Source organism: Periplaneta americana, unplaced genomic scaffold (genome assembly GCF_040183065.1).
Source record: "Periplaneta americana isolate PAMFEO1 unplaced genomic scaffold, P.americana_PAMFEO1_priV1 scaffold_25, whole genome shotgun sequence".
NCBI classification, from domain to species: domain Eukaryota; kingdom Metazoa; phylum Arthropoda; class Insecta; order Blattodea; family Blattidae; genus Periplaneta; species Periplaneta americana.
In genome coordinates, this window is record NW_027185506.1 from 804,930 (window position 1) to 832,727 (window position 27,798).

A 27,798-nucleotide genomic window follows, 5' to 3' on the forward strand; every position below is an offset into this window, starting at 1 on the left:
TTTAGACAAAATTTGATGCAGTATCTTTGCTCAATTCGTTCAGTCATCTATGTATGGACCTATCAAATTATATATGTGGTAAATCAAATACTGAATAATTATGAATTAGCAATAATAACTGTATATCGAAGTTTTTCATACTATTCTATTTATAACTTCATGTTCCTGTTTTGGTATGTTCCACTGACTGTTCCATTAAACGTTTGTCATAAACGCAGAAAATAAAGCCTTATTTTTACCGTGTGAGCAAAACATATGTGTATCTTATTTGCCGCCTTCCATACAAGATAAGACATGTTGGTGAGGTGACCTTGTACTGTGCTTCTATTTATTACGAGCGTATCACGACCGATCTTACCTCACTCAAGGGTGCGACACTCGACCAAGTTCAAGCGAGCGATTTAACTCCAATGCAGCATTCTGATAGCTATACTGTAAATATCTATTAATTTGAGAAAAATTCGTTCCAGCACCTGGAATCGATTCATTGATTATTCAATGAGGATGGCGAGACCTCATATAAGAATATATATGTACTGGTAGGCTATATGAGCCTCAAAAGCCTCTTAAGAGCTTAGTCACTGACAGATATTCCCCTCAGAATTTGTCATTTGAGCTCAGCACGTGGAACGGCCAGGTGCTACATGCCCAGCAGAGTAGGCGAACTGTCTGGTCTTGCCTAGGCTCTCTGCCCTGATCATGGAACCTGTATGTAGTTTCGAAACGTTAGAAATGTTAGCTCCAGGACATAGTGCAATATCCAAATCACATTCACCGTGAAAACCTAAAAAACACATATAATTTAGGGTTATATAGAAGGTCTAACTCCAAACTTGTTAGCAGAATTTTTGTAATGTGACATTGTTTATGCATTGCCAAGTAGAGACAAATGATACTTTGGAGAAATTGCATTAATGCAATCTAAAGTATAACTGAATTCAGAACTGTGTTTTGTACATGTCGAAATGGAAATTAAATAAAACTTGGTTTAATGTAACATAGTAGCAGCAGCAGTATCTATTGCCCAGACACTTGGAAGTTCTCCATTCACCTTCTAACTTTGCAGTATAATTTAGAGTCCGAATCCAAAAAATCTGATGCCAAAGCTGGACATTTTCGTAAATGTTCTTGATTCATCAAGGAGTCTTCTAGATTACACAGGATGCATTTTGGTGAACAAAAAATTTCAATTTTAAACAGGGTGCTGCAAACAGTCATGACCAGTTAGCATCCGAAATTTTGCTACTGAATCATGTCGAAAAGAATCAGATACCTTATATATTCTTTTTCAGTAAGTAATACTGACCAAGATTTATTATTACTGTTTTCTTAAAATTTCTTCAGAATTTTGATTTGAAATTTAATTTTAATGTAACATAACATGACTTAAAATACAGATTAGCCCAAAAAAAGTATACACTGTTTGTTTATAAATAACTTAAGAACAAATTCAGATAAAATTCTCATTTTCGGGGAAATTGTAGCTTAATGGATAGGTCGAAGAGGTGCTGTCGAGTACGCAGCACAGTCCCCAGACCTAACACCAATTTCTACATATGGGGGACCCTAAAGGATGTTGTTTATTGGGAAACGCCAGCTACACTGGATGTGCTACGAGAACAAATCAAAATTTAACGTCATGTGCAGCTGTGACACTGGACACATTACAGAACTTTGTTTGTGGAGCAGTTCGGCGGCATCAATAGTGTTTGGATGCTGTTGGTGGTCACTTTGAACAATTTCATGAAAAACGAGAATTTTTTCTCAATTTGTTTCACTGTTTTAGGACCCCATCTTCTTTCATTCAGAGCAGAACTAAGTACAGATCTAATACTTTTCTTCTTAGGCATAATTTACAACTTATCCAACTAAATATAACAACGATAAATAAACTGAACACTACAACTATACTTATTTCACTATTTTTAGGTCTATGTAAATGTTTCTGTGTAAATGAGACACTCAGCAAACGAATATAAACCCACAACACAAAACTAAACACTCAACTAACGATTATAAATGCACAAAACACACCAAACAAGGCTGCAGGCCGAGTTGATAACCAGTCTACTATTGTAATATGAAGTTACGACATGTGTACCGTACAAAGTTTCATCCGCTTTGATAAAAAAAAATAATGTAAAATTGAATATTGTCTAAATGTAAAATTTTTATTGCCAGCTATATACATTTGTTTTGTAGGTGATCGATTCATATAGAGGGCCTTGTACGAGAAACATTTGAAGCTATATACATTTGCTTTGTAGGTGATCGATTCATATAGAGGGCCATGTACAAGAAACATTTGAAGAATGTTATTATTGTCGGTACTGTCACCATGACTATTTATAAATATAAGTGTCAATGGTATTGCATTAACAGCTGTACTGATTTATTAATTCCAACAAAATCGCGACAGAGGTATGAAGAGGAATATAAGAAGTTTGAAGAGTGGTGTAAAAAAAAAGTAGAGAATATTTCTGAAAAGTTTATGCTGGAATATTTTTCAATGAAAAGTGAAAAGAAGAAATCAAGTTCTCTGTGGATTCATTATTCTATGCTGCGGTGTACGGTATCACTGAAGAAAAACGTGGACATCAATCAGTAAGTAGACACAATAATTGTTAGCTTTTTAAAGCAAAAAAGTGAATTGTGAAAATGTTACCATTAATGTGTATAACAAATAAAAAGCTTACAAGGACAAGGATCCTGCTGATCCAAAGTTGCACTTGGGCATGGGTTAGATTCCAGCTTGTGCTCATTACTGGTAGTTTTTTCCGAGGTTTTCTCCAACAATAAGACGAATGCGAATGTCAGGTAATCTATGGTGAACTCTCGGCCTCATCTTGCCAAATACCATCACGCTATTACCAATACAATCAATGCCAAATATCCTAGTAGTTAATACAGGGGCGTTAAATAACCAACTAAACAAATTGCAGAGAGCAATCTGAGTAGTATAATGAAACATTAATGGTTGAAGTGTTGATGAAAATTTTTAATGATGGTGGTGGTAGCAGTATGTGTAAGAAAAGTAAATAGTTGGTGTACTATGGTTGATGTTTAAGAAAGTACGAAGTTAATACAATGCTAATAGTACCTCCCTCATGCCAATAACTCTGCTACAAAAAAGAATAATACAATTATGCCTTAATAAACTCTTGATTACCCTTCAGAACTGTTGTATTCAGGATTTAAAATATTTGACTTCCATTAAATTTATAACAATGTATTATTGAATTTCGTACATAAAAACCGAAATATATTTAATTTATATTCACATAAATCAGTGATTTCAATTGATGCCCACAGGAGCAAGCGCGCGCTTTAGAGCTCAGGAGACCCTGAGCACTTTACAGCTGAAAGGAAAGAGACAGAAGAAAGAGGTCGTATACGCCGCTTGGTCGAGCTATGTTCAGGGATGGCCAGCACTGATTCAATAGATAAAGGGAAGAGAACTTATTAAAACTGTATCCATGTTAATTTTTAGATTTGTCTGGAAGTATAAGTGCATTATAAGAATGTAAGTTTTAATTTCAATGTTCACTTTTCACAAGTTTGATTGTTCAAAAGAAATATTTTCTCAACTTTCTTTATAGAAAACTGAAATTTTCAGATATAGGCCTATTTATTTAGTAGCCTTACAGAATGTTTTCGTTAATTTAATATACCGTAAATGCATATTACTGAAGATAGTGTATTGAAAGTTTTGAAAATATTCGCATGGAAATGAATTATTAACAGAGCAACTACTGTTACATCATAAGCAAAAGATGCGTCCCCATGTATTGTAAAAATGTCAGCTCTATAGCTTCAGCACATTTCGAGAAAATAATTTAATATTCTGATGATAGGAAGTTGCTCACCAATAGCACCTTAAAAGCATAATGCGATAAGAGTTTTGTTACGGAATATTAGTTACACTTAATCAATTACACTTGTCATGTCATACCCAATCTCTTTTTTTGGGATATCACTTTCTTTATGAATGATGTGTTTCATCCATTTAGTACAGGATAGTTGTACTACTATGGAATTTATGTGAATATTCCTTATCTCTTTATTATGTTATTAACATTTAAAACACAACTGCAATATTAAGAAATTGGTATTAGTACTTTTGTTTTACAGACAATGTAGATAATATCAAACAGAAAGAAGCCATATAAAAATAACGACATAAAATGTCACGTTCTGTTTGAAGTTTGTGCACCACTGTTTTCTTAATCCTACAGGCTGCTTACTTATGTACACAATCCTTCCTCTTTCCATACTTAGCGCTTGATGCCTGTGCATGACGTCAAGGTCAGAAAAATGCGCTTGCTTTGACATCACTGACAAATATAAAACCAAAAGATCAGAAAACATATATTATGCTTAACAGAACCTAAATGTATCACAGCTGTAGCATATAATCACAGTAGCAACTTCGGTCCAAGGCTTTATAATATACCTTAATAGCTAAATTCCCAAATATACAATTTACTAATGCTCCTTATTTAAAAAATTAAATTAAAAATTGCTGTGTAGAGAGAAAATTTAAAGTTAAATTATTGTGATATGTTTTTTCTTGTTCTTTTTTATTTTTTTTATTTTTTACTCTGTTATAGTATTTAATAAAATATCTTAACGTTATGTGGAATGCCCTCTGAGCACGAGTATGTAACTTACTCTTTCTGGGGATGCTAGAATGTTTTTATATAAAAAGCAATATGTATCTTTGGTGTGTGGATTAGCTTTAGGGCTTCTACCGCGTTGTCTTGGTGTTATTGGCTGACGTTTCGACCGCTGTGTTGTGGTCATCTTCAGAGCAGAGCATCCAACAACTGCTCTGAAGATGACCACAACACAGCAGTCGAAACGTCAGCCAATAACACCAAGACAACGCGGTAGAAGCCCTGAATCTTATCCACACACCATGTACACCAGCCGTGGAAGCCTACGCAAACAATATGTATCTTTGTTCTACGAGGGCTATTCATAAAGTAACCGTTTATTTCTTACAAACCTGTGAATGACGTTACAGAATTGGGTTACAATACGTTTGAAATTGTACATTCTAATTTATTTTTCCACACAGTTCCCAGTCACATTGAGACACTTGTCATAGCGTTTGACGAGCTTTGAAATTCTGCAATCGTAGAATTCGGCCAACTTACGACGCTGGTTTTCAACTCTTCGTCATCGTCAAAGCACTTTGAGCCAAGCCACGTCTTCATATGCATGAAGAGATGGTAATCGCTAGGCACCAAATTTGGGCTATAGGGAGGATGATCCAATACTTCCCAGTTGAACTCTTGCAGTTTGGTCGCATTACGACGCACTGTATGCAGCCGGGCGTTGCCATGCAGGAAAATCACCCCAGAGCTCAACATGCCACGACGTTTGTTTTGAATGGCCCTTTTCAAGTTTGTTAGTGTGTTACAGTAACACTCAGCGTTAATTGTGGCATTCCTCTCCAAGAACTCCACTAGCAAAATTCCTTTTCTGTCCCAGAACACAGTTGCCATAGGTTTCCTCGTGGAAAGTGTTTGACGACACTTTGTGGGTTTTTTCGGGGAGTGAGTATGGTCCCACTGCATTGATTGAAGCTTTGTTTCTGCATTCACATACGCACCCAAGTCTCATCTCCTGTCACAATCTGATCGAGAAAAGCATCGCCTTCTCTTTTGTAACGCTCAAGAAAGGACAGTGCTGCTCCCATTCGCTGAGCCTTTTGTTCCTCAGAAAGAAGTTTAGGCACTTATCTGGCAGAAAGTTTCCAGTAGCCCAAATCTTTGGTAATCATTTTGTACAGAAGAGTACGACTAAACTGTGGAAAATCCCCACTCAGCTCTGACATGGGAAATCTGCGGTTTGCTCTAACCTTTTCGTCAACCAAACAAATCAGATCTGCATTCACGATACTCGGTCGACCACTTCTCTCTTCATCATGGACATTGGTTTGCCCATTTTTGAACATACAGCACCATCCAATTTTTAACAGTCTCCCGACTTCCGCATTTCTCTTCTCTTTGAGCCTTTTTCTACCTTATTTTTACATAATGTAAAAATTAATTGAAACATTTAATTTTCACATAGTTGAAGGTGATTTATATGATGGATTCTGTTGTTCCAGAGATGGACTGAAATGTGCAGCTAAGCTTATACAAAGAGTGTTTTCTTTTATGAACAGTAAGTGAACATACATACATTCATATATGAGGTCTCGCCAACCTCATTAAATAATCGAGACTACTATTTTTTGTTAGTAGTCAACATGTAGATACCTATTAATTTTGAGAAAAATTCGTTCCAGCACCGGGAATCGAACCCAGGACCTCTCAACTCTGCGTGCTGAGCGCTCTTTCCAACTGAGCTATGCCGGGACACAATCCACGGTGCCAGCCAAACTCTCCTCATTATATCATCAATGGCCTGCTACCTGCATTTTAGACATACACTGGTAAGTCATATATGCAGGAGCACATATTTAAATGACTTTATGGCCAATTTTAACAAGCTTGTTAACATTGATATATACCTATACTCACATATGAAGTCTCGCAATCCTCAGATGTCTGAAAAAGGAGCGCGACACTTTAATCAAATCAGAACTGCAAATCACAGTCAACTTCAATTACTCATGTAGGAAATTTTTACAATTTGTTTGAAACTATTACGCTAGGTAAAATATCTCAAAATACTTTAATTTAAGCCTAACTGCCAAAATGTAGAATAAAATTGTTTTTAGTGCCGCTAACTGAATTGAATAATTTTTCAATTTTTTAGGTGAAATATTGTAGACCACTTAGTCTCCCATATTTTCTTCAAAAACAGTTGGCAACCATAGCACCAATACTATTTCTACCCAAGTCTTCAACAGAAATCAGAGTGAAAATTCCATGTGCTTGTGTAATGCTCATACATGTTTTCCATCTATTAGGAATATTCACAATTTGTCGCATCTTCAAATAATTCTTTCGACATTCTGTAATATTCTGTGAATTTGTCTGGATGCTGTGCTAACTCTACCAATAAAACATTACAAGCACCACGATTTTCAACCAATGAATCCAAAACCTACACCTTTATCTTCGCATTCTTATTATTGCCTATAGCAGGAGATCTTCATCATCCGATGACTCCATACTGAACGACTCATTACATCAAATAACATGGCGTTATGTGTCATGCTCCATGTGCCATGCATCATGTTTCTTGCATCACCCGATGTGTAACGTGCCTAATCGATTTTATTCAAGTTGCGCACCCAAATTATAAAGTACAGCCCACATAGGAATGCAGCAGGTTTACAGCATGAGCTTCATCTGGTTGTAGTGTAATGTTTACTTTTCTGAATGTTACATATTTTCAAATACGAATGTTGTACTTATATTGTACAGGTGATATATTGTTGTTGGTCCAGTGTCTAGGCACTTGACAATAAGTCAATCGCTGTCTTGCACTCCAATATTTTTCTATGATGTTATCTTGTTCTAGCAATGCTTTGCATCCCTGGACATGTTTCACGTTCATTTCTTCATTTGCATCACACAATACACGGGCTGATGTATAAGAAATTCCTATCCTGTGCAGGTGGCTTGTCAAACAATCGTGACATGACTTGTTATCAACCTGATTTATGAGGCCCTTGAGGGATTATCTTGGGGTTAACCATTCAAAATTTCCAGGTAGTATCATTTGCTCCATCCAAATTTTATTGTTTTGGGCAGATCTGAATTTACTTCTGATTAGTTGTTTTACAGAATAATTGTTATTGAATTGTTGTAAAATTTCAGTTTTCTTTTTAGCCAAAAGTCTACTGTTTCATTTCTTTCATGTCACAATGGGAAGGAAACAACTATTTTTTTCTGTAGTTTAGTTAGATAACGCATCTTTTTTAAATCTTGTAGGCTATTTTAGCCTTTTTCGTGATCTGTTGTAAGATTATAGTCTGTATGGCTGCCCTTCAATCTGATAATTAGAATTTATTTACTCTTTCTTACTTACTTACTGGCTTTTAAGGAACCTGGAGGTTCATTGCCACCCTCACATAAGCCCGCCATTGGTCCCTATCCTGAGCAAGATTAATCCAGTCTCTATCATCATATCCCACCTCCCTCAAATCCATTTTAATATAATCTTCCCATATACGTCTCGGCCTACCCAAAGGTCTTTTTCCCTCCGGTCTCCCAACTAACACTCTATATGCATTTCTGATTCGCCCATATGTGATACATGCCCTGCCCATCTCAAACGTCTGGATTTAATGTTGCTGATTATGTCAGGTGAAGAATACAATGCGTGCAGCTCTGCGTTGTGTAACTTTCTCCATTCTCCTGTAACTTCATCCCTCTTCACCCCAAATATTTTCCTAAGAACCTTATTCTCAAACACCCTTAATCTGTGTTCCTCTCTCAAAATGAGAGTCCAAGTTTCACAGCCATACAGAACAACCGGTAATATAACTCTTCATAAATTCTAACTTTCAGATTTTTTGACAGCAGACTATATGACAAAAGCTTCTCAACCGAATATATTAACATGCATTTCCCATATTTATTCTGCGTTTAATTTCCTCCCCAGTGTCATTTATATTTGTTACTGTATTTATTTAATCTATATAAGAGATTTTGCAAACATATATGTAAATAGACAGAAATCCATATAGAGTGTTAGTTGTGAGACCAGAGGGAAAAAACCTTTGGTGAGGCCGAGACATAGATGGGGGGATAACATTAAAATGGGTTTGAAGGAGGTGAGATATGATGGTAGAGACTGGATTAATCTTGCTCAGGATAGAAATTGATGGCATGCTTATGTGAGGGCGGCAATGAACCTCCAGGTTCTCTAAAAGCCATTTGTAAGTAATATGTAAATAGCAGTAACTTAAAAATTTGTTGTATATTCTCTGACAGAATAGTAAAATGAAAAGGCAGGACATATTCATCCCAGTGTCTGCACCTTTGAATATGATATAAGAGATTCATCCGTATAAATTTGTCAACACTCCATATGTGTGTATCTTGTCTCAATTGTTTCTATAGCCATAATCTTCAAACCTAGTTTATCTGAAGCCTACATATAATATTTGTTTGTAGTTTATAGACATTATTTCAATAGTTTCTTTAAAGCTGTGATGATATGTACTGAAAACTCACTTTACAACATTTTTTGGTGTGTTAAAATTGCATTAATATTACTGCCAGGATACAAACGAACGTATTTTTCATACTTGTTAAGTGTTTCGGAACCCTACATAAGAAGTTGAATGTCTTAAGAAGTATGTGATGAAATAAAATGGTGAAGTGTTTGGCAGCGAAAATATATATTTTTCTTGTTGAAACAGAGCTTCCGGGCTAAGATGCTGTGGTCTACTGGTGCTGACGTTACCAGACGTTTCGTCTACTTCTACGGCAGACATCTTCAGTGGTTAGGTATCCTCGGTCGAAGTCTTCTGCTCGGGATACCTGTAGCAACTGATGACATGACTGGTTGCTCGTCCTTATTTATAGCGCCGAGACTTGGTGTTCCGTTGTCGCGGCGGTCCGCGTCCGTCAGATCGTGACCTTGGACTGGCCGTGGCGTTGATTGGTCGCGGCGGCTCGCACCTGCTCGGTCCCGGTGGCCTTGGGCTGGTCGTGGCGCACAGTTGTTGCGGCGGTCCGCGCTCGCTAGAGTGCGGTGGCCTTGGGCTGGTTGTTGTGTTCCAATATCGTGGCGGACAGCACTTGCAGGATTTCGGTTTCCATCCGTCGTACCGTCGCTGTGCACAGGTTTTGTACGAGTCCGTTTCAGGACAGGATGCCAGCAGTTGTTAAGTTTCAGACCCTCTTCTTTACGGTTGAAATTGTTTGGATGTTTATGGATTTCAATCGCTTCCCTGAATAGGCGGGGGAAGTAATTGGACGTGTTACTGAGGATGTCTGTTTCTCGGAACTGTATGTCGTGCCTCCCATCCTGAAACGCATGTTCCGTCACTGCAGATTTATCCAGCTGTCCCAATCTGCAATTCCGTTCGTTGAAATCCATAAACATCCAAACAATTTCAACCGTAAAGAAGAGGGTCTGAAACTTAACAACTGCTGGCATCCTGTCCTGAAACGGACTCGTACAAAAACCTGTGCACAGCGACGGTACGACGGATGGAAACCGAAATCCTGCGAGTGCTGTCCGCCACGATATTGGAACACAACAACCAGCCCAAGGCCACCGCACTCTAGCGAGTGCGGACCGCCGCAACAACTGTGCGCCACGACCAGCCCAAGGCCACCGGGACCGAGCAGGTGCGAGCCGCCGCGACCAATCAACGCCACGGCCAGTCCAAGGTCACGATGTGATGGGCGCGGACCGCCGCGACAACGGAACACCAAGTCTCGGCGCTATAAATAAGGACGAGCAACCAGTCATGTCATCAGTTGCTACAGGTATCCCGAGCAGAAGACTTCGACCGAGGATACCTAACCACTGAAGATGTCTGCCGTAGAAGTAGACGAAACGTCTGGTAACGTCAGCACCAGTAGACCACGGCATCTTAGCCCGGAAGCTCTGTTTCAACTAGACACCGGCCGTGAAAGCCTGCATGCTAAGATATATTTTTCTTGTTTTGTTTTTTCCTCCCAATGTATAAAGACCATTATTTCGATACCAGTATGTAGATAATTCATATTTCATATGATATGCAAATACTTTCGTTCCTTCACAGTTTATGACATTGTCACACAGAATATATGATGTTTCTTTCAAATAATTCACAATTTAATGCACATTAATTTTATCATCCACTGTTTTATATGAAACTTTTCATAGCCGATTTTGGGAAAGTTATTGATTGAATTCCCAATATGCTCAGTCAGTTTAAGAGAGCAGTGTATTATGATAATAGATGTTTGAAAGAATTTTAGTTTTGTCCTTTAAAGAGAAAATTTGGCACGAACAAATGTAACTTTTTTTCCTCAAAATACAAGGAGAATATGGGGAATACAGGAACAAAGAAAATACGAGACGATCAAGGTGAAGACAGATGGACGGGCAGGCAGGCAGATAGATTAATTTTTTCCATAATATTCTTACAGTTGCTTTATAGCATAGAATATAGCCTAACATATCCAATTCTTACGTTTAACATATAAAAATGCAAATACGAAATATATGTTGTTGTTTTCTAATGCCATGCGTTTGACAATAAAGTCATTTGACCTCTTGCACTCCAATATTTTTCAAAGATATTATCATGGCCAGCCACTGAAGCCCATATATGGAGGTGTTCCGAATCCATTTCTTGGTTTGAATTGCACAATGGGCAGTTAGGGGACTGATATATTCCAATTCTATGCAGGATATGAAATATATACAGAATTAATACCGGTAGGCCTACCTTAATAACAATAACATATTATACAATGCAATATGTTTACCATTTAATAGTACTAAAATATTTACACAGTACAGTGAAACGTCAAGAATTCATCTACAGAATAAAAAGTGTGAGATATTAAGTAATTTTTTAGTTTTACCTTAAATAATGCAGGGTTTTGGTTATGATTCTTATGGCCAGTTTCTCCAAGTAATGTTTAATTTGGCTTAACAAATGTTAAATTAACAGCTGGTTTATTTTAAACGTTTTGTTAAGATGTTTTTCATTTTTCCAACATAATTTTGTTTAAAATAACCAACACTTAACTTTAACTGTTGTTAATACTATTCTAACTACTCAACAGCAGTTGGTAATGATTTTGCATATATAAGACAACTTCTTATTGGCTGCTATTATTATTTAAATTCTGTACTTTAGAGTAAGTCATGATACATGTGTAAAATCGTAACCTGTTACAGTAGCCATGATTCATACAGTACAGAGAGTTGATAAATGAAAGTTGCATTGACTACTATTGAATAATAATAATTATTATAAGTATGGTTATATTTTATAATGCTAAATATGAATTTCTGTTTAGAAAAATCTCAGCATTATGACCACCAGGTGACAATAATTACACGAATGTGTGTAGTCAACTGTACACAAAACCCCGAGGAGAATTCCGTATGATATAAAATTCTCTAATTCAGGTCCATGTATAAATTATATGTAATTTCGTCCTAAAGAAGCAATTGCTGCTGAAACATTTTATTATTTACTCACTGTGTATTTTGAAGTACTATTGACATCGGCTATAGTTGAAGAGCCAGTAACATAGAATCTAGAGTTAATAGTAGCTGGTGAATTGGAACAAGTGGCCTATTTCTGTTTGTAGGATATTCAGATCTGACTTCAATTTCTTGCCACGTTAAGATCGCACATTTCCTCAATATTAAATGGATAATAGCTCAGCATCGAAATAAGCGTCAGTATGATAATCAGTTGACTTATAAAGATTATCTTCCCTATATTAATATTCCAAAATATCTTTTAAATTATATATTACCAGTCTTATGGCCGGTTTCACGAAGCTTCATTAAGGTTTTAATGATTCATTAATTTATTTACTGGTTCATTAAATCATTTTTATATCCCACCAAGCATCTTTAGCCTAACGAACCAGTAAAACTATCATTAAATTTAGTGATAGTAATTTCCGTCTTTAAATTTTTAATTATTCATTAGTTGCAATATAAAATGCAGTAAGTTTCGACGCAGAATTGTTATATCTGGAACTGCTCGAAAATTAAGAGTCAAATGGAGATAATATTAACCATTTAAAAACCGATCATTTTGAAAATTTGAATGACACAAAAATTCACAAAAGATACCGCGTCACGAAGATCGTGGTACCGGTACTCAAAATTTTAGAAGAAACTGATCATAGGTTAGAATATCATAAAAACAGCTGAGACAAAGCTGAAACTAGTCAACTAAGTAGCATACAACTGAGTTTTATTTTAAGACATGAAAGTGATTATTATAACTACATACCGGTACCTAAGAAATATTAGTAAATTAATACATAATGTGCATTCAAACATAACAAAACTTAATTGGTATATTAACTTTCATTTATTAGAATTTTATTATAGCTAGCGATAAGATATGTTTGGACTGACTTTAAAACAGAAGCGAAAGAGCTGGATTCTTGGAATTTATAATCGTTTTCCTTTCCGATGGAAATTTAATTTTCCAGCAGGATAATCACCCCGCGCACACTGCCATAAACGTTCAAAGACTGTTCACGGAAAAGCATGAAAAAGAGGAGGATTGACAAATATCGAGACATCCCACCTCAAAATCCAGATCAGTTCTGGGATCAAGTTCTGGCTACCTGGAAAGATTTCGCTAAGGACCAGAACTATTTCCGAGATCTGGTGGACTCAATGCCCCGAAAATGCCAGGGAGTGATAGACGCCGATGGCATGTGGATGAAGTATTAGATCCACATGTGTATTTATTTTATTTTTCTTTAATTTGTTTGCTTATCTTTGTTTTATTTCGAGAAGAAAATTGATCTCCCAAGAGTTTTTTAAATTCTCCTAGTGGAGCCAGAGTTGCGAAATAATTCGTTCCAGTACACAAAATTAAAAAAATGAAGAAAGGTAACATGTATAAAAATTAGTTACATTAATAAAAAAAAAAAAGTTATCGCTGAGAATCGAACACGGGCCCCTGGCATAGCAATCCAACTCGCTACTGACTACTCCATCGAGGAGTCATGACGTAAGTAGCGCGACGAGACACATATAGCTACTCGGCTTGAAGTCTAGGGGAAGAGTGCACATATAAACATACTCGTGAAAATATTTTAATGTTCAGTACTAGCTAATGTTTCATTTGGACTGATTTACTGAAGCTTGGTGAAACCGGCCCTTACTGTAAACATTCCTCAAAGAGAAACATAACATGTTATTTTCACAACTTTTGTCTGAACAGCTGTGGTGTTATTCACCATGTTTAACTGTTTGTTAAATGAGTTAACGGCCTGAAATCCTACATTTAAAGTTAACAAACGGTTAAGAATCTGTTAGGCCAAACTGGTGTTGAACAAATGGAAAAACTGTATTTAACAAACTGTTGAAGGTTTAACAGTCGTTAAGTGTTCTAACAATACTTGGACAAACCGGCCATTAATGTCTTCAGGAAGACCATTGAAAATTTTTATTGCCATGTAATGTACTCCCCTTTGATAGCATGATAAATTTGATGAAGGTGTATGAAAATCATACTTTCTGCGGGTATTTGTGCTATGTATGGCTGAATTAGTTAGAAAATTTTCTTTATTACATAAGAATAAATTTATTAAAGAGTATATGTACTGATTTGTTAAGGTCAGAATCTCTCATTAAAAAAAATGGTCTACACGATTCTCTAGCCTTTGCTCCAATTATTATTCTAATTGCTAAGGAGACAAGGAGAACAAGTGTGGGTTATTTATAATAATAATAATAATTATTATTATTATTACTACTTATTTATTTATTCTGGTAAGGTTAAGGCCATCAGGCCTTCTCTTCCACTCCATCAGGACAGTGACAGTTAATTCCAGAGTTAATCCACCGTTGTGAGTGAGGGGTTAGCGAGCCTAACTCCGAACCCAGCGGGCACAGGTTCTATTCTTGGACGAATTGCCTGGGTGAAGTTTTTTCAAGGTTTTTCCCTCACCCCTATGGATGAATATCAGGTAACTTTATCAGACAATTGGAACCCCACTCAACTACGCCACTTCCTTTTCTCCCCTATAATCCTTTCATTCATCATTCCGTTACTTCTTCTGGTTTTCAGATCGCTCTACAGGCGGCCCTCCGAAGCTCCTGGCTCTCTCGACTGGGCTCTGTGGATTGTATTCAAGTGATGATGCATAGCTTCTGCAACGCAACCTGGGGCAAACACCTCTGTGGAGGACTTCCACCTCGGACCGTTAAGGGAGCATTGGAGGGGTTGCCGGAGCAGGAGTGGTACATGGACTTTGTTGGCTGTAGGGACCAGTTGTTAAGGGGGTCAAGTGGTTAAGTCAGTGCACGTAGGGGATCGATCGGTGGGCAACTCATCCCAAATAGGGGGTGTACAATATACCTCAGGTCGTAGTGTGTGGGATGTTCCCTCCCTCCTAACAAGAAAAAAAAAATTCCAGAGTTATCACTCATAGGTACCGCCTGAGGAAAAAGACGTAGTTCTACGTGGACAGTGAATACAAAAGAGAACAAGATGGCATACACTCATTCGTTCATAGGGTTCTGCCGGGACCTTCGCTATAAGTTCTTTATCAGGACTGGATAGTAGAATCGTGACGTCATACAAACGGGACATGCTCTGCATGCCATTTCTCTTGGGTATATTTAATAGTGGTGCTTGGCATTATTTACTCTAGTTAATAGTAAATTATATTAACAAGACAGTAATCAGCATAACTATTATTTTATCTACTACTACTACTACTACGGTTGTTAAATGAGCATTGATTGACTTCTTTTCCTATTGCGGATATATGCATGTTCAGCAGTCTTACATGTACCAACATAACTTATGAGACATTACAAACGTTTCACGCTAGTTTGCAATGTTCCAGCGGCATAGAAATTCGGCCATTTTCATACCTTAGGGAAGTGTATAGTGGTAAGAAAATGGAGTGTTATGACAGGCTAGGTTAGTTTAGACTTTTATTAAGTCTTACGTACTTATCTGTGACAGGTTAGGTTACGGTAGTTTAGGGTTTTGTTATGCCTTGTATAGGCAAATCTGTGTTAGGTTAGTTTAGAATTTTAGTGACAGGTTAGGTTAGGTTAGTTTAGGCTTTTATTATGCTTTGCATATACGAAACTGTGACAAGTTAGCATAGAATAGTTTAGGCTTTTGTTATGCCTTGTATAGGCGAATCTGTGAAAAGTTAGGTTAGGTTAGATTAGTTTAGAATTTTAGTGACGGATTAGGTTAGGTTAGTTTAGGCTTTTATTATGCTTTGCATATACGAAACTGTAACAGTTTAGGTTAGGATAGTTTAGGCTTTCGTTATGCCTTGTATAGGCGAATCTGTGACAAGTTAGGTTAGGTTAGATTAGTTTAGGATTTTAGTGACAGGTTAGGTTAGGTTAGTTTAGGCTTTTAATATCGTCAAGATGAAGGTGAAAGCGATTGAGTGTGGTGCTCTTGAACAGGTAGTGATTTTGTTTTCTTTGTTGGCAGTTCAATTCAGTCGATGTCTATTCCAAATTTGGCGGAAGTCATTTAAAGCTCGTTTCTTACTACTGTTAGTACAGAAAAACGACAGTTAATAAAGCAGAAAATTGACAGGAATGCGCAGTTCTCTGAAGAAGTAGAAGCAGTATAGTTATTCATGAGATGTCATTTAAATACACACTATTATTGGTACCTGTTTTTTTATGAAACTCTGCAATTTTCTTCTTGTTCCTGAAGCACTGGCAATACTATCTTGTTTCATTTTAGAACATTAGCCAATGTAGTTGTGGCTCTAGAAACTAGCATACTTGTGAAATGTTCGCAATCACACACTGTAAAGTCACCACTATTACCAACACTTTCACATTGTTCACGTATTAATGTTTTCAAGAGACGCCTTTGATTTGTTGCATTAATGAAGTCGCTCTCATATTTGTCCGAAATTAAACACTGGAACACATTATATGCAAGTACAGTCACATTTGTTACGAATTGTGTGCGCCACATGAGTACTCCTCGGTCTATTATTCTTAAATAATTATTCAATTATACTGTATCACTGGAATATTCCAATGTCTGATCACAGTATAAACTTGTCAACATCTAACACACTTTACTACTACACTTACACACTTGGCAACATAACCTGCAATGTAGTAGGCCTATATCAGCGCCATCATATTATTTTCTTCTAACTCAACATCCTCACAAACAAAAATAACATCTTCACAACCACATTCCATAACAGCATCTAAATCTCCCCTGTAGTTACAATCATCTCCACTCCCATTTTAAGGGAATTTTAAAAGTAGACGTTAGTTGTCCATTACATAATTTCTCTAGCACAGCGTTTCTCAAACTTTTTTGAAGTGAGGACCATCTTTTTACGTTACTTGTGATTGGGTACAAAAAATATAATTAGAAAAGTATTGTAATTTGAATTTTTGGATCTGATTCGCCCGGATTTTAAAATAGGCAGAGTCTAAAATTTCTTATATCGTCATCTGGAAAAACAGAAATAAAAAGAATTAATGCAGAAACATGCCCGATTTCCAACAAGTAAATATGCAATTTGGCACGTTCTATTATTGGTATACGATGTACAATACGTGACCATTTCAGTGTGCAGACTGGGTGTCGGCAAAACTATTAAGAAAGTCATAAATACATGAAAAGATTGGTACTTTGATCCTCTGTTATAAATTTGGGTGGTCCCTGGCTGGGTTACAGACGCGGGATGTGTGGGGAAAAGATGGCGAGATACCACGTTCATAGTGCTTTACATCCCTCTTTTGTTGCTGAGAGTAGAGTGGGAATTCGGTAGACGAGTAGGGTAATAAATTTCATAAAATGTCAGTACTGGGAGAAAAAGTGAAAGGCGATTGCCATGGTTCATTTCCAAACTCTGAGATTTTCAGCTGTAGTGTGATACGCAATTCGTTTGAATTTTATTTTTTCTTCTGTCTTTTTTGAAGAACCAAAAGACCACAGGTGGTCCTCGGACCATAGTTTGAGAAATAAATAATTAAATATATGAAAAAATAATTAAATAATAAATAAATAGTTTGAGAAATAAATAATTAAATATATGAAAAAGACCCAACCCACTTTATTAATAACTATAAAATATTTGATTTTTAATCATAATATTATTATCTTACGCAAGTTTTGTAGTTTATATATTAACAGCATGGCATTAACTATATTAATAATTAATTTCTAATGGTAATGATGTCATCAAACCACCTCAAATTTTGTAGATTTTAATATCCAATACACAGCTGTACTCAGAAAATTACACACCGGAGAATCAGACCTGTAAATTATTTTTAGTAAGTCTTGAAGCTTTTAATAACCAATTGAATTTCAACTCTAAATATGTCAGCAATCCTGCAGATCATGGCCTTCGTGTAATAGCTTGTAGTTTATTGTAGTGTGTGTTTTGTTTTATTTTGAAATGCAATTAGTTCTCAAAACTGACGAAAGATGGATTTTGGAAAATAGAAAAATTATGTAGGAAAACTGACATTTCGCTGAAGACTTTGGGTTCCAAGCTTCAAAATGAGGGGTCATTTATTAAAATCCATTCAGCCATTGTCCCGTAATTTCCATTACCAGTTCAAATTATATATATAGATAGCATAGTTTAGTATACATAATGTAAATAATTTATATTGTAAATATTAGTGTAATTGTTAAAGTGGTCCATGTTTTGTTCTGCCGAACTTGACCACAGTCATGTGAGCAATTAGTCAAATACTTCGCTTGCTAGATGCACGCGCGTCAGCTACTTAAAACTCCAGTAATACTTAACATACTTAACCTTATAGCCTCGTTGGACAAAGTATGGTCCCTTGTGATAATTGTACTACATCATAACATTTTGTACTTTATGTAAGTGGGCTATACATATAATCAGAAAATGGAAGAACAGTTGAAAGAAGAGCAGTTTGGCTTCACGAAGGGAAAAGGTACGAGAGATGCAATTGGACTCCTGTGAACAATCGACGAAAGATATCTAGAGAAGAATAAAGAAGTGGTTATAGTATTTTTGGACCTAGAAAAGGCGTTTGACAGAGTGAATTGAAATCAATTTATGGGGATCCTAAAGAAAATTGACGTGGATTGGAAAGAGCGGAGGCTGTGTAGTAACCTTTATGTGAAATGAGTCAAGTCAGGATAGGAGAAGAAATGTCAGAAGGAAGCAAAATAGGAAGAGGTAAGTCAACGATGCCCTTTATCACCTACCCTGTTCAACATCTACTTGGAGGATTTAGTGAAGATCTGTTTTCAGAACATGGGAGGAGTGATAGCAGTAGGGGGAAGAAGAATAAATTGTATAAGATTTGCTGATACAGCAATGTTAGCAGAAGAGGAGATGATACTAAGGGATATGCTACTAAAGCTGAATGACAGCTGTGAGCAGTATGGAATGAATATAAATGCCAACAAGACGAAAACCATGGTCATAGGAAGAAAAATAAAGAAGGTAAACTTGCGAAATCTAAATGAGGCAATAGAGCAAGTGGACAACTTCAAATACTTGGGGTGTACTATAAGCAGTAACATGAGCTGCTGCCAAGAAGTCAAAAGGAGAATAGCAATGGCAAAGGAAGCTTTTAATAAGAAAAGGAGCATCTTCTGCGGACCTCTGGAGAAAGAACTAAGGAAGAGACTAGTGAAGTGCTTTGTGTGGAGTGTATCATTGTATTGGGCAGAAACATGGACATTAAGACGAAGTGACTAAGAGCATTTGAAATGTTTACAGTTCTTGTATCATGTATTTGCACCATTATAAATTTAATGTAATATTCAACAAATCAGACACTATGTATTACAAAAGGATCTAAAAATACATTTAAAATTGCAAGCCTCATCCAGATCTCAGATGTTCTTCAAACTGTCCTGTGTATATTGACTACACCCCAACTCTGGCTACTAGCAACAGGCATCTAAAATGAACATTGGTCAAAATACCCCTCATTTCTCATGAAAAACAAAAACTGAAGAGTACAGTGAACTATAATGGACTTATGCTCGACCATGCCGAAATGTAGTAATCATACACCTGGTAGCAGTCCTTTAATGCATGTCATTAAAGTACACCTATTCATTAAAGTTCAGGTTTTCGATTATTCTCGGATATGCAATCGAAAGATGAGGGAAACGTCACGGAGGCTGGAAATCCAATACTGTCGCAGAAGGTTGTGTTCTGTTACTATAATAATTAGCATTAATTGTAAATAATATTAAAATAAATTCAATTTGTCATCTCGTTTTTCAATTCTAAATCAGTTTCCAGGTTATACATTCTCTGCATTACATCAAGGTCAATGACATTATTGTTCGTCGGAAAAAATCAATACTTTCGCGTCTGCACACATCTCACAATTTCGAGCTATCAACAAGGTCACTTCTGATCTTCTGTCAGATACAAATAAAATGTATACTTCTGAATAATTTCAAGTTAGACGTATGGTCGAGCATAAAAAGTCGTATGAAACTTGCCTATAATGGTAATTAAGACGCAAGCGATCGTTTCATAAACAAACATACTTGCGTCTTAATTACTATCATTATAGGCTCGTTGCATAATGTACTATTATGTTGTCAGCAAACAGCTGGATACATTAAGAAGATTGATTGATTATAATATAATGAATCCAGCTTAGGTTGAACATTGCAGACATTTATAACTTTAGTTGTATTAGATTTTAGATTCTGACTCGGAATTGTTGTATATATGATGTCTATGACAATCCATGAAAAATACCACATCGTCACACTGTCATATTGTGCATGATTGGAATGCACGAAAATGTCGATTTAGATGCCTCAAGAGAATCTTAAAAGTTACCATAATTTAATGCAGACCTGGTGTATTCTGGTACAGAGACTCAAGCATTCTACGTCACACTCAAAGAACTTCGATATGAAGAGATGGATTCAAAACTGGCATAAGTCCAAATGACAAGTAATGAGAAAAATGACGAAAAATGGTAAAATAAATTTAACACCTTTAGATCCATTTGAAAAAAGCATCTGCAGACACTAAGTCAAGACTTAGGAAAATGTTAAATAAACTTACACAGTTATAGCCTATATAAACTGGAAAAGGATAAATTAAAATGTGAATAAAGCAAGTTAAAGTCTTAAAAAAAAAGAACTTAGGACACTTTGGAATCCACCTCTTCATATGTGCAAACCACCCCCCCCCCCCCCAAGTGGCATGGCAGATGTCCAAACTGTACGCAATCTCCAGCCAAATATTCAGAAACAATTGTGCTGTCGATAGCTTGACGAATTTTGTGTCACAAATCGTTGAAGTTATTCTGAGGTGCATGACACACTTGGTCCTTCACAAAATTCCACAGGAAAAAGTTCAGATGAGTAAGATCCAGTGAGCATGGGGACAAGTGAATGCTTCGGCTCGAATTGACTTCCTTAGGCTTCTTGCAAAGGTCATGTGAATTCTTTCCACTTTTTCCTCAAAGACCTTTCTTTTACTATGCTTTCCATGCATGGACACAATACAGCCCATTTCTCTTAATGCTTGTCCCATTTAATTATGCTCACATCTAGGTAGGAACATCTTTGTGATGCCTAAAATTAAATTCATTCCGAAATGCACATTGTCTACACTTCACAGATTTCATTTCCATCAGTGAAAGAATGCAGAACAATTTCTGTTGAGATGTTCATATCGTCATCTTTGCGCATTCTGATCATGCACATCACACCAGCACCAGAATGTGGTATTTTTCATAAATTGTCACAGATATCATCATATTTACAACAATTTCGAGTTAGAATCTTAATACAGTGAAAGTTATAAAAGGTCGTAATATTAAACCTATGAGCTAGACATGTGGTACAGTACTTATATAATGTGTTATGATCTTAAATTTTTCCATAATTTCGTAAGAGTAATATCATACAATATTGTATTAATTGTATTGTTCATGAATATAATTCTAGCTGTATTCTCTTTCATATAATAAGCATTAATATCCGTTGTAGATCACAATTCAGTCACATTTTTCTTTTCATTTTTACTGGTTCCGAAATCTTGCTATTATCATGCTATTCTTAAATTTTTTATGGACTTTTGTTTTCCTGTTTTTAACTTGTTTATATTGTCGTTTCTCAGAATTATTGGGAATATTATTTTGTAGGCCCTAAAGTTTTTTAAAGTATTAATAACTTACTGTTCATGTTACCTTAAGCTTTCTCACAACCAACAAAATATGATATATGGTGATAAAAGTCGTTATTTTACAATATTGCGTATACAACTTGTGCTCTTCTTAAAGCGACACTTTTCTCTCTCTTAGATATTCTCAAATCATGTTTGAATTCATTTTGTATGATGCAGATAATTCATTACTATATTTTCTTTTACCTTGTTTATTAATGCAGTCCTTATTTTCAATTTCTATGTATCTGTTTATTTCATTCATTCGTAATTGTCTGCCCAAGGGCAGATCTATCAGTCCAAATCCAATTTTTTCCAATCTTTCTTCATTTCCTCCTACTTCTTAAACAATCTATACAATCTCTATATCTTAATATTGATCTGCTTATTGTCGTTGTTTAGTCAACTGTCCAAAGACAGGTCTGAACCTCATAAGTGACATCATAAAGCATCACTCATGAGGCACCTAGGCCAGGAGATAATGGGGTAGGGTGGCCAGTTCCTTTCCCCCTCCATTGCATACATCGCTGACTAGTTACATATTACACTAATCAGACTTCAGATGTATACAAACAATTGATCTGCCTCTGATACATATCATCAAGTGATGTACTGCCTGATAATAGATGTACATATCAGCCAGAACTTCAATCAGAGGTAGATCTGTTTATTATTCTTCACTAATTATGGTCTTTTAAATTTTTTAATGCAAAATAAAAATTAGAACCGTTACTTCCTCAGGAGGCAACAAAACTATGTCAGCATCAGAGCGATGGAGGCGAAAGAAAGCTGGACAAGATGATGGTCAGCAGGGAAACCAGCAGCAAGTAACAGATTTGACAGAACTGGCTAATCGTCTCCTTACCGAAACTGGTAACATGGATATTTACCAGAAAAGCTATGAACATATATCGAAGTTGGTAAGTTCATTTAGATAAATATCTAGAATGGCTTTCTTACATAAATTCTAGATATATACGGTCTTACTAATAAACCATATATAGTTTTTATACGAGACTTATGTAGAGTTGGGACAGAAAACATTAGCTACTAATAAATCATGCATAAGTGATGGATGTATAAGCAGCCTGTAACTATACATGGGAATTGCTTTGCAGTAGTTATATACACGAAATGCCTTGTTTAAGTGTTGTATAGAGAGAAAAAAATGTCCACCCCTCTAACAGCTGTTTCTATAGATTGTCATTTTATGATGATGGTTCCCTTGTAACCACAGAAGAACAAACCAAAGAGCACAGAAGAATTAGAATAATATTGCTGTAGCTGTACTCTTTGACCAAAATATAGTGTGGTAATCGACCAGGTCCAGTTGTACTGTCGATACTTAGCATGGCACACTAGCGCTCACTAACCGGATGCAATAGAGAACCACAATTTTATTATTCTATCACCTTTTGTAATGAAGTAATGACGAAACTATGACGTAGCTATGTAACAGTTGTACTGTTATACATGACGTATGTAGTGATTATTAGTAAGGAATTTACATACGACTTATAAACGAGTTATTCATTGTGTAAGTATAAGACAGTTAAACGTCTGTATAAGAGTTTTTATTAGTAAGACATAAATAAAAAAGTCTGCCAGAGACAATTCTGAAATGTTATAAAGTCATGGCAATTCCAACTTTGTAATACAGCCCAGAAACATGAACTTAACATTTTGACAACTTCAAAGAATAGAAGTGCAGAAATGAGAACTCCAGAGACCTTTGGTCGGATATACAGTACTTTATATGATCATAAACGGAATGTCGACATCAGGAATGAATTTAACATAACTGCCATCACCGGTACCATATCAACATACAGAAACAACGGGTATGAACATGTATCACGGACGCCCAATAACAGGCTGCCTCAGAGGCTATTTCACTACAATCCTTTTGGGAAGAGAGACCTTGGACGATCAAAAGTGCAATGAAGAGGCCAGCTTTCGGCCAGCATCCAACATGGACCCTATTCTACAAAAGTATGGTCTAATATAGCGTTTCTCAAACTTTTCTGAAGTGGGGACCACTTTTTTAAGTCAGAACAGTTCTGCAGACCACCTTACTCTTGTTCCCTTCAAAAGCAAATTTATCATTTTTGTAGCATATTTTAATACCAGTAATTAAATTTTAAAGTAGAATTAATTAATTAAAATTAACTTATAATTCAATTAAGTTTATATTAGTATTAACTAATTAAGTTAATGTTAATAGAAGAAAATTCATTTTTGTTTTTTTTTTTTTTAATAATTCAAGGCTATTAGAGTTTGAATAATCTTTAATTTATTAACTAAAAAAAAAAAATAAATGTTGGTACTCACATTAATGAGATGGATGAGCTTGCCAATTCTTGCACAGTTCTATATTTGGACGTCTAGATATTTCATTAATGGCACGAGAATCATTGATATTAATATCTTCACACACAGCTTCTGAACTATTAACACTGCCTAAATGAACTGTATCATCACGCTTCTTTCTTTTCAAAGATTGGATCAAAGCCAGTTTTTCATTATATATAATGGGCACTATTTAACAGAGACATAGACAACTACAAGCGTGTACCACACAAGAAGGATTTCAAACAACTAACTGCTAATGAAAAAACGAATCGATAATGCACAGAATCTGTTATAAGTTACTTGTGATTGACCACAAAAAAAGATATTTAGAAAAGTATTGTAATTTGAATTTCTGGATCTGATTAGCCTGGATTTTAAAATAGGCGGAGTGTAAAATTTCTTATCTGAAAAAAAACAGAAATAAAAAGAAATAACACAGAAACAAGTAAAGATGCAATTTGGCACGTTCTATTTTGGTGTACGACGTACAGTACGTGCCCATTTCCCATTTCAATGTGCAGACTGGGTGTCGGCAAAACTATTAAGAAAGTCATAAATACATGAAAAGATTCAGTACTTTGGTCCTCTGTTATGAATTCAGGTGGTCCTTGGCTAGGTTACAGGTGCTGTGCCAAATGTGCAGGAAAAGGCGGCGAGAAATCCCGCGTTCATAGTGCTTTAAATCCCTCTTTTGTTACTGAGAGTAGAGTGGGAAGTTGGTAGACGGGTAGGGTAATAAATTTCATAAAATGTCAGTACTGGGAGAAAAAGTGAAAGGTGATTGCCATGTGTCATTTCCAAACTCTGAGATTTTCAGCTATAGTGTGATATGGAATTCGTTTGAATTTTATTTTTTCTTCTGTCTTTTTCGAAGGACCACAAGGGCAGACCTCGAGGACCACAGGTGGTCCGCGGACCATAGTTTGAGAAACGCTGCTAATACATTACAAGTGTATTGAGCTGTAACTAATAATTATTAGTCACAAAGATTTCTTGTACATTTGTATTTTATTACTCCATACTTCCAACAGTAGAGTTGTAACTTTATATTCCACAATACTATACAAGAACTTTTACTAATAATAATAATGTATTAAACCATACACCATACTAATATGGTGTATAATACAATTTTGTGCTGTACATTACTATGAATCTTCATTTGCCACCTCTAACATAAGAGTGCTGAAAGCATCAAGCACACTTCTCACTTCTCCCTATCCACTTTCTAACCCACACTTTTCTTTTCCGTTTCTTATTATTTTTTTTATTTTTTCACTTTTATTAAAGGGAGTCGTCAAGCTCTATCTCACTACTTAATGTTGTTGTTATGTAATGCCGGGCTTTGGCAACGAAGCCATTAGAGTTCTTGCTCTCCAATATTTCTTTGTGGTGGATCCATCAGGTAGAACTTCACAGGTTATGAGATGATCTTCAGTCATTTCTTCTTCTTTGTTGCATAGAGGGCAATTTGGATTTGTGTAAATTCCTATTTTATTCAAGTGTTTGGCCAAATAATCATGTTCTGTAAGCAGTCTGAATTTTGCTACTGCAGATTTACGTGGGATTTCTGGAATAATTTCTGGTTTTTTTTATTAAATTCTCCATTTTTTATCTTTGGCTTTGGTACATAGTGCTTGGTTTTGCTTGATTTTATATTTATTTTTAATTAGTCTTTTGATGGATGTAAAAGGTAGGCTTGTATTTGTATTCTGAATTAAACTGGATCCTTTTTTGGCAAGAAAGTCAGCAGTTTCATTTCCAGCAATTCCCCAATGTGCAGGTATCCATTGCAATTGAATTCTTTTCTGTAGTTTTTGAAGTTGTTGGATCATTTTGTGACATTCTTTAATTTGGATCGACATCATTTTATATGAATTTATTGCATATAATGCTGCTTTAGAATCAGAGAGAATGACAGCATTTTGAAATTTATCTATTCTGTATAGTGGGTGTTGGAGTGAGATATGAATAGCCATTATTTCCGCATCAAAATTTGTTGTATGATGTCCTGCTGGTTGATAAAATGAGAATAACGCATACATAATTCCTGATCCTGAGTTGTTATCGATAGTAGACTCTTCTGTGTAGATATGTAACCATTCTTCTGGTGGGTATCTATTGTTCACAGCTTCTAATGCCAGCGCTTTGAGTACAGGTTTGGAAGTTTCAGATTTTGTAACTGGATCTTCTAAATCTATTTGAATGTTAATTGGTTCGAAGGTTAGAGGGTTTTCTCTGCTTAAAATGTTTTCTTTAGATTTAGGGAGATTCAATTCTGTTTTTATTTCCGTGACTTTGGACAGGAAACTTATTTGTGTTTTCAACTTGGTTGGTTGTAACAGTCTTTTTTCCCATTTTGTTGTTAACCGTAGCATTTTTTCATGGTGTGTTAGTGCCTGCTCCTCTAGAGTTAGACATATTGGAGGGTTCTGGGTTAGGGCTTGCATTGCTGTGATTGGGGTTGATTTTGCTGCACCAGTTATTAATCGCAGGGTCTGATTTTGGCATACTTCTAGTCGATTCAGGTTGAAATTATTTGCTGTAATTAATACCTCCGCATTGTAGAGAAGTATTGGCTTGATGAATGTTTTGTACGTGATGTTCAAAGTCTGCCGATTACTACCCCACTTGGCTCCAGCTAATTCCTTTAAAATTGGAAGTCTTTTTGTTGATTTGTTTACTACTGCTTCAATATGATTTTTCCAAGATAATTTTGAATCAAAAATTGTCCCTAAATATTTCGTTTCATATGTTTGTCTCAGGTTTGTTTTCTTGAACTGTAGATTTAGTTTTGGGATTTTTTTCTTCAGACTAAATATTTCAAACGTTGTTTTATCAGTATTTATGGTCATCAAATTGTTGTCAGTCCACTTTTCTAATAGGATCAGAGCCTTTTCCATTGAAGTTTTGGATTTGACTATTTGTGGAGAAGATGTCCACTTGACCATGTCATCTGCAAAAAGAGCTGTCTTTATTTCTGCACTTGAAACAGCTGGGGGGAGATCATTGATGTAGATGTTAAACAAGGTTGTACTCAGTACTGCACCTTGTGGGAGGCCCATTTTTATTTGTCGGAATTTGGAAGTACTGTCATTGTATTTTGTAGCACAGAAACGCTGGGAAAGGAAGTGAGTGATCTAGTTTAGCATGTTGTTTTGAATGCCTATTTTTGTGAGTTTTTCAAGTAGTTTATACCTCCATACTGAATCGTATGCTTTTTCAAAATCAATGAAAACTGATAGCGTATCTTGATTTTTGTTGAAAGATTCTTTGACATCTTGGGAGAGCTGAATTGTATTTTCTTTGGTAGATAGGTGTTGTCTGAATCCTGTTTGTGCTGCTGTTAGTATGTTATTACTTTCTAAGAACCAATTTAACCTCGCTGAAATCATACGTTCTGCTGTTGTTGCAATGACACTTGTTAAAGAAATTGGTCTGTAATTATTTATATCATCACCTGTATTGCCTTGTTTTTAGAATAGGGATAATTATTGCTTTTTTCCACTCTGTAGGTACAGTAGAAGTCCATGATATGTTACATAATTTCAGTAGTGCATTTCTTCCCTTTTGTCCAAGGTGTTTCAGAAATTCTGCATGTATTATATCAGATCCAGGAGATTTTTTATCTTTTAACTCATGGATTGCAGAATCTAGTTCTCTTATG

The 27,798-nt window shown here is 35.9% G+C and overlaps 1 protein-coding gene and 1 long non-coding RNA gene across 4 annotated transcripts in view; one reads left to right on the forward strand and one right to left on the reverse strand.

The window, feature by feature from the left end:
• Positions 1 to 23,433, forward strand: part of LOC138693951 (uncharacterized) — a 68,770-nt gene extending 45,337 nt beyond the window's left edge. The window contains exons 2-5 of one of the 2 annotated variants that reach the window (XR_011330636.1): positions 6,119 to 6,174; positions 6,299 to 6,445; positions 14,693 to 14,865; positions 22,521 to 23,433. This is a non-coding gene — a long non-coding RNA (uncharacterized lncRNA). Of the gene's footprint in view, positions 1 to 6,118; positions 6,175 to 6,298; positions 6,446 to 14,692; positions 17,448 to 22,520 lie in introns of those variants that run through there. The other variant, XR_011330635.1, reaches the window with a different exon arrangement.
• Positions 1 to 27,798, reverse strand: part of LOC138693949 (uncharacterized) — a 132,216-nt gene that overhangs the window by 88,301 nt on the left and 16,117 nt on the right. The window lies entirely within an intron of this gene.